The 8,163-nt window shown below is 35.2% G+C and overlaps 1 long non-coding RNA gene across 1 annotated transcript; it reads right to left on the bottom strand.

Moving 5' to 3' along the window:
- Positions 1–382: 382 nt before the first annotated feature.
- On the bottom strand, positions 383–2,884 carry LOC125479991. The gene is made up of 2 exons (XR_007260405.1): positions 1,176–2,884; positions 383–1,072 (listed from the first exon to the last, which is right to left on the bottom strand). It is a non-coding gene; the product is annotated as an uncharacterized LOC125479991 (long non-coding RNA).
- Between the last annotated feature and the right edge of the window lie 5,279 nt (positions 2,885–8,163).

The following is an 8,163-nucleotide window of genomic DNA, read 5'->3' as shown; positions in this document are numbered from 1 at the left end:
CTTGGCAAAGAATCAGGTTTTTTTCTGGAAGGTCAAAGCACATTGAAGCAAGGTATCACATAATCAGAGATTTGGAGGAGTCTAAGGAAATTTGGATTGAAATGATTCATATGGATGATAATGCTGCAGATTTCTTTACAAAGATAGTGCTGGTCAAGAAGTTCAAGCATTGCTTGAACTTGATCAATCTCGTTGATTGATTAAAGTGGAGCACCTCCTCACTTGAGGTGCGATGAGGCAAGAAGAAGATTGCCAAGGTAAAGACTCTTGAAGATTTCTAGAGCTGCTTCAAGAAGGTTCAAAGATACTTTGGGGGTGCAAATGATCAAGACTTGGTTTGACTCACCAAGGTGGAGATTGTTAGGTTTTGGCTCGTCAATTAGTGTCATTTTCTGTTTATGATTGTTTTAGGGAAAAAAAAGGTGCACCGATTCTTCTCCTAAAAGGGCTAGGAAAGAATCTTAGTTTCCTTATTCAATTTAGATTAGAAATCCTAGAAGTCTATTTGGAATTGGAAAGGAAGTCTAATTTCCTATTCCACTTAGAATAGGAATTACAATCTGTAAATGACATGTAAACTGCACCCTATGCCTATAAATAGGGTGGGGCAAGGATTAAATTTTAGAGAGGAAAAATTGTGACAGTTGAGACAAGTGAGAGAGATTAGTTCTAGGGTTTGCAAAAGTTCTATAATCTCTATTATTAATCAAAGGAGCGGTGATTTCTTTACCCAGAGAAATGACAACTGGACGTAGGCAAAAGTTATACCGAACTAGTATAAGTCTTGTGTGTTTTCTAGTTTTCACTCTTTTGCTAAGTTTTAGTCTATTGTCGTTGGTTACATTAATGAACAAGATCTAGTGTGCGGTTTTTCAACAAATTCTACTCACCACTCCTATCATACCTTCATATTTGAAATATACTTGATGATGTTGACTTTGTATGAAATTGTTTTGTATACAATAATTATCCAATTACTGCCCGTACATGTTTAAGACCACCAATTCGATAAAATTACTCAGCTAACAATATAGGGACCCAAGCATCCCATGACACACCATGATTGAATAACCTGCACAAATATCCCAATAAACCTGCATATTAGTAGAAATAATAGAGGAGCGTTTGATTTTGAATGTTGAAAATATATAAAGAAAGTAGGTGGACGGGCATACATTGCCGAGGAGATCAACATCGCGATCAAATGGGGATCCATAGAATTCAAACTATACGTGGGAATCAAAAGGATTGAAGCTGTCAGGCATAAAAGTTACCGATTAATAGATATATAAATCCCAAAAAATCTCTACAAACTAATAAATATCTAGTGTTTTCATTTAATGGTGGTGATTCGTAGAAAGCACTCGAGAGAGGCTGTCGTCCGTAAAGCACTCGGAAGAGGCAGACGTCCATAAAGCACTTGGGAGAGATGGTCGTCCGTAGAGAACTCGGGAGAAGTGGTCTTCCGTAGAGCACTCAAGTGAAATGGTCATCCTTAGAGCTCTTGGGAGAAGTGGTCATCCGGTAGAGAGCTAAGAAGAGGTGGTCATCCGGAGTGCTCACCACTTGGAGGAAGTGTTCATCACAAGTGGTCTTATAGAGAGCTAACCACTAGAGTCGATAGCTAGAAAGATAACCACTAGAGTCGATAGCTAGAGAGATAACCATGAAGAGCTGGCCACAAGAGAGACGACTACTAGAAAGCTGACCACTTAGAAGAGGTGGCCCATCACATGCCAAAAGGTCTCTTATCCAATGGTGATCTAGTCCTTGGCTAAGAAGTCTTCCATCCAACGGTGATCTAATCCCTGGTCAACCGGTCTTTCATCCAACAGTGATCCACAAGAGTGGGACTGGGTCAGATAGGGATCCACGTGATCCGGAGTTGATGTTTGCACAAACCTGTCATTAGAACTCTATGCCAGAAAGTTGTTAGACATGCCAACTATCTTGAGTAGTCAAAAAGTACTTTAAGTTCTACGCTTGTTCCTTCTTGTCAGTAGACTATCCAAGGTCAAGAGTGGTTGATGTGGTAGTGCTTTGTTTACTGTTTTTGGGTCGCTAGCTCTCATCAGGCCCATCTATTAGGCCCATAACAATTATTTGTTATTTTAATGTGTATAAAATGACCATGCATTAACATAATTATTCTTGGTTAGTAATGAAATCGATATCGCTTTTGTTAAAAAAAAAAAAAAAAAATCTTCTTCTTAACAGAATGAATGAAAAAACAGTCTACATAACAGAGAATGTTAGGTTGCTCCAAATCCAGGTCTTAAATATAAGGGAAGAATAGAGCGCACACCAAAATACAGATCCTTTTCGAATCTATCCTTGGGATCCATCCTGACCTTTCATCCTGGCTGTTCGTTGAGATCGTGTGGCCAGATATTAAATTTTTTAAACTCCTCATCCCAATCCGGCTGTTCGTTGAGATCGTGTGGCCAGATATTAAATTTTTTAAACTCCTCATCCCAATCCCACCCACTCACTGCTTCGAAGACGACATGTTTATCCCTAAAATCGGCAGTTCCGTCTTCAACAAATCCGCCGGCAGCCGCAAATAGACCTACTCTAGCCTCTACCTCGCCCCTAGAAACTTCCGAATCCCAAACCCCAAATCGCAAAAAACAATTCCCCTACCCTTCAGAAAACTCCAAAACAAAAATAACGGTGTATTTGTCCCTGTCCCCATCCGCCTTGCCCAATACAACGCAACGCCCGATGCTTTCGTGGCTGGACCATCCGTCAATGTCGGCACAAAGAGGAAGAGAGGTCGATGTCAGTACGAAAAGGAATGAGGAAGAAGATGGTGCGAAGAGCAGTAAAAAAAAAAAAATCCATGGCCGCACGATCTCAACCAACGACCACGATGAAGCATCCAGATTAGGCCTGGCAATTTCTGACATGACTCGATAACCCGACACGACACGAAATTAACAGGTGTTTGGGTCGACACGATAACGAATCTGGTATTATCGGGTAACCCGATAAGCACCTGTTAAGATAATGGGTTGGTTCGGGTATACACGTGGGTAACACGATACACGATAAGCAGAATATTATTTGTATAATTTTATAACCCTAAAAAATACTGTAATAATTATATACATTAATTTTACAATTTTATACCCTAAAAATTATAATAAATAAAATATATATATATATATTAAATTAACTATAAAATTTATAATAATTATAATAATTATATATACTATAATAATTATACCCCCAAAATATTAAGTCTATCTATAATAATTATATATATATATATATATATATATTAAATTTTATAAAAACTATAATAATTAATAATTAATAATTTAATATGCATGATCATGCATTGCATATTTGCATGATTTTGCATCTATTGAAATTTGATGCGTCAGATGTGATTTGTTTCCATTCAAATTTCAATAATCAATTTTTTGACATTGCCATTTGCCAACTTGCCGCCCTTTTTGAAAAAAAAAAAAATGGAGGGAAAATGAAGATGTTAAGAAAAGTTGAAAATAAAACAAAAAAGTGAGGGAATTAGAGAAAGATGTTGGAGGGAAAAATGAAAATGATAAGAAAAAGTTGAAAAGGTAACAAAAAAGAGAGGGAAAAATGAAAATTAATAGAAGTGGTGAGAAATTTTTTTTTTTTTTTTAAGTTATTAACTTTTTATCACACACATGACTGTCATGACATATCTCACTATTTAACGGTTATTTTAACTCCGATTTTGATGATTTTTTATAACTACACTCCTTGACCCTATATGAATACAATAAATGAATTTAATCTTCAATTTAAAATATTTACACAAGTGGATACCACAAAATCTTATGTTATACTTAATGAAAGTATAAATAAACTCTAAGTGTTAGTCAATCTATCGTTTTACGAATTCTCCAAAATTAATTTCAACGATCCAAACCATCAAAATTGTTTGTATATGCTTGGAGATCACATCAGCAAAAAATCACAAAAAAAAACATTCAGAGATCAAGTAACGGGACAAAGCTTTTCAATGGTTATAAACGAAAAATCACGATTTAATGGTTATTTTAACTCCAATTTTGATGATTTTTTATAACTACACTCATTGACCCTAAATGAATACAATGAATGAATTCGATCTTCAATTTAAAATATTTACACAAGTGGATACCACAAAATCTTATGTTATACTTAATGAAAGTATAAATAAACTCTAAGTGTTAGTCAATCTATCGTTTTACGAATTCTCCAAAACTAATTTCAACGATCCAAACCGTCAAAATTGTTTGTATATGCTTGGAGATCATATCAACAAAAACTCACAAAAAAAAAACATTCAGAGATCAAGTAACGGGACAAAGCTTTTCAACAGTTATAAACGAAAAATCACGATTTAACGGTTATTTTAACTCCGATTTTGATGATTTTTTATAACTACACTCCTTGACCCTATATGAATACAATGAATGAATTCGATCTTCGATTTAAAATATTTACACAAGTGAATACCACAAAATCTTATGTTATACTTAATAAAAGTATAAATAAACTCTAAGTGTTAGTCAATCTATCGTTTTACGAATTCTCCAAAACTAATTTCAACGATCCAAACCGTCAAAATTGTTTGTATATGCTTGGAGATCACATCAGCCAAAAATCACAAAAAAAAAAAAACATTTAGAGATCAAGTAACGGGACAAAGCTTTTCAATGGTTATAAACGAAAAATCATGATTTAACGGTTATTTTAACTCCGATTTTGATGATTTTTTATAACTACACTCCTTGACCCTATATGAATACAATGAATGAATTCGATCTTCAATTTAAAATATTTACAAAAGTGAATACCACAAAATCTTATGTTATACTTAATAAAAGTATAAATAAACTCTAAGTGTTAGTCAATCTATCGTTTTACTAATTCTCCAAAACTAATTTCAATGATCCAAACCGTCAAAATTGTTTATATATGCTTGGAGATCACATCAGCAAAAAATCACAAAAAAAAAAAACATTTAGAGATCAAGTAACGGGGCAAAGCTTTTCAACGGTTATAAACGAAAAATCACGATTTAACGGTTATTTTAACTCTGATTTTGATGATTTTTTATAACTACACTCCTTGACCCTATATGAATACAATGAATGAATTCGATCTTCAATTTAAAATATTTACACAAGTGGATACCACAAAATCTTATGTTATACTTAATGAAAGTATAAATAAACTCTAAGTGTTAGTCAATCTATCGTTTTACGAATTCTCGAAAACTAATTTCAACGATCCAAACCGTCAAAATTGTTTGTATATGCTTGGAGATCATATCAGCAAAAAATCACAAAAAAAAAAAACATTCAGAGATCAAGTAACGGGACAAAGCTTTTCAACGGTTATAAATGAAAAATCACGATTTAACGGTTATTTTAACTCCGATTTTGATGATTTTTTGTAACTACACTCCTTGACCCTATATGAATACAATGAATGAATTCGATCTTCAATTTAAAATATTTACACAAGTGAATACCACAAAATCTTATCTTAAAAACAAAAACTCTTTATCCTTGCACATTTAATATTTGTAATAGATTAGTAGTGTATGTATTATTTTTTTTATTAGGCTTTTATTTTTGAGTGTAGATATAGTACTTGAATGAGAAATGTTTTAATGTTTTGAAGTAATATTTATGTGGCAATGTGTGGTATGTGCAAATTTAAAAAAAATATATTTTTTTCTTAATGGGTCATAACGGGTCGGGTCACTTTACCCGTTGGGTAAAGTGACACGACCTGTTAAGGACCCGTTAAGATAACGGGTGTGACACGACACGACCCGTTAAGATAACAGGTGTTACACGAAAACGACACGAACACGATAGACACGACCCGTTTGCCAGGCCTAATCCAGATGGATCCCGCGCACCACATGGTGAGTACAGGAGTTTAGCTTGGATAGCTTCTGAGTTGTGATATAATTAAAGACTCCATTTGGTTACGTTAAATGGATGTGGAGGACAAGCTAGCTAGGGTTTTGGGTCCACAGTGGCCACCACCTTGAAGATATTTGACATCAATTTCACAAAACTTTTTTCCTTTGGCTTTTGTTATAGAGTATCCTCTAACTATACCTAATAAACATATATAAAGATGGGCTTCATCGAACCCGGTCCTTTTTCCTAGCATTATATAGGATCTACTCCATCAATAGACCACATGAAGATGCGGGTCCACTATAATAAAATACATGCCACGTAGGCTATGTAAAGTGCAAAATGTTATTATTCAATTAACTAGAGAGTTTGAAATAAAGGATCTGGGTCTCTTGCATTTTTTCTTGGTTTACAGATTGAGTATCGATCTCGGGTCTCTTTGTTCATCAGGCAAAGTATGTCAAAGACTTGCTACAAAAGATGAACATGATGGATTGTAAACCTTGCCTTACACCTTGTCATCCTAACCAAAAGCTTTTGAATCATGGTAGTGAACCTATTTCTGATCCTAGTGCTTACAGAAGTATTGTAGGGGCTTTGCAGTACCTCACCTTTACAAGACCGGACATTTCTTTCTCAGTCAATCAAGTGTGTCAGTTTATGCACTCAATTGTAAGGGCTTTGCAGTACCTCATCTTTACAAGACCGGACATTTCTTTCTCAGTCAATCAAGTGTGTGGGTTTATGCACTCACCATTAGACACTCATTTTGTTGCTATGAAACGTATTTTGAGATATCTCAAAGGTACCATGCATTTGGGGTTGTGTTTTAAATCAGGTTCATCTCAGTTGAAAGCATACACAAATGTTGATTGGGCAGGGCATCCCAATGATCGACGTTCAACTACTGGTTTTGTTATTTTTCTTGGTGATAGTCCTATCTCTTGGAGCTCTAAAAAACAACATACAATGAGTAGATCTTCGACTGAAGCTAAATATAGGGCAATGGCTACAACTACAACTGAGGTTATACGGATTCAACAACTTCTCAGGGATTTGCATATTCATGTCCTACTGTTCCAGTTCTTTATTATTGTGATAATATCTGGGCTATGGCTGTTGCCACTAATCCAATACTGCACTCCAAAGCAACGCACATTGAGATTGATTGTCACTTTGTTCTTGAAAGAGTTCAACAAGGGACAGTTCTTTTGCAGTTTGTTCCATTTGCAAATCAGTATGCAAGCATGATGTTTACTAAAGGCTTGTGTTCTCCTCAGTTTACTAGAAATTGCTCCAATCTCACGCTTGGGAGTTCGCAACATGAACTTGAGGGGGGATGATAGAGTTGATAATATTATGAGTGCATAGGATTGTGTCAAGTATTTGTGTATTATTGGTTGTGTCCTTAGGTAGTCAGTAGAGAGGTGTGTTACTTAGTTCTTAAGCTTTTACATTGTTGACAAAGGGATGGATGTTCAATCTTTTTACCATCATTCAAAATGGAAACGGGCAACCTCAAGTTCTAATTCCATACTTCATACAAGGAGCTTCTTTTTTTTCTCCTGTTAAGAGAGAGAGAGAGAGAGAGAGAGAGAGAGAGAGAGAGGATATGATTAGGTTGTATGTACATTATCGAAATCTTTGCATCGCACACCATAGTGCATGAGTGAAATATGATCTCTCTCTTCTGTTCGACCCTTTCATCAATGAAATATTTCTCATACAAGTCTAGAACATAAACAACCTCAAATATATTTGTTGTGATAAGCTCCTCATAATGGGAATTATTCGACCAACTTGAAGATTGTAAATCATAAAAAACGACCACTGCGTGCGTTTTGATGCCCTAAAGGTTGAGGGCATGTAAATTATTAGTTTAAACAAAGGCAAACAAAAATACTACGATAATTATCCAAATCATATTGCGCAAATAAAGACAATGCTTAATTTTAAAATAGTTCGTACAGTAAACTCATGCTAGCTATGCTATATATACTGATTGCTTATGGCAGGAAAACAAGGTAGTAATGGATAATTTCTTCTCTACGGATGCATGGCAACCATGCACTGAGAAAAAGGAGACCCACTGCTGGTAAGGATTCCCAGTGCGAGGATACAGTATGATCTGTTCAAGAGATTGATTGCTATCTCTCACATCCATGAAAAATGTAGCATTAGGGTTTAGAATTGTCCCATCGTACTTGAACACCCATCGCAGGTTAACTGACCCTTCTAATTTGCG

Source organism: the organism of the source record quoted next, unplaced genomic scaffold (genome assembly GCF_019419815.1).
Source record: "Pyrus x bretschneideri cultivar Hongxiangsu unplaced genomic scaffold, Pyrus_bretschneideri_v1 Contig30, whole genome shotgun sequence".
Taxonomy (NCBI): Eukaryota; Viridiplantae; Streptophyta; class Magnoliopsida; order Rosales; family Rosaceae; genus Pyrus; species Pyrus x bretschneideri.
The sequence above is the reverse complement of the archived record's forward strand: the minus strand, read 5'-3'. Positions and strand labels throughout refer to the sequence as shown.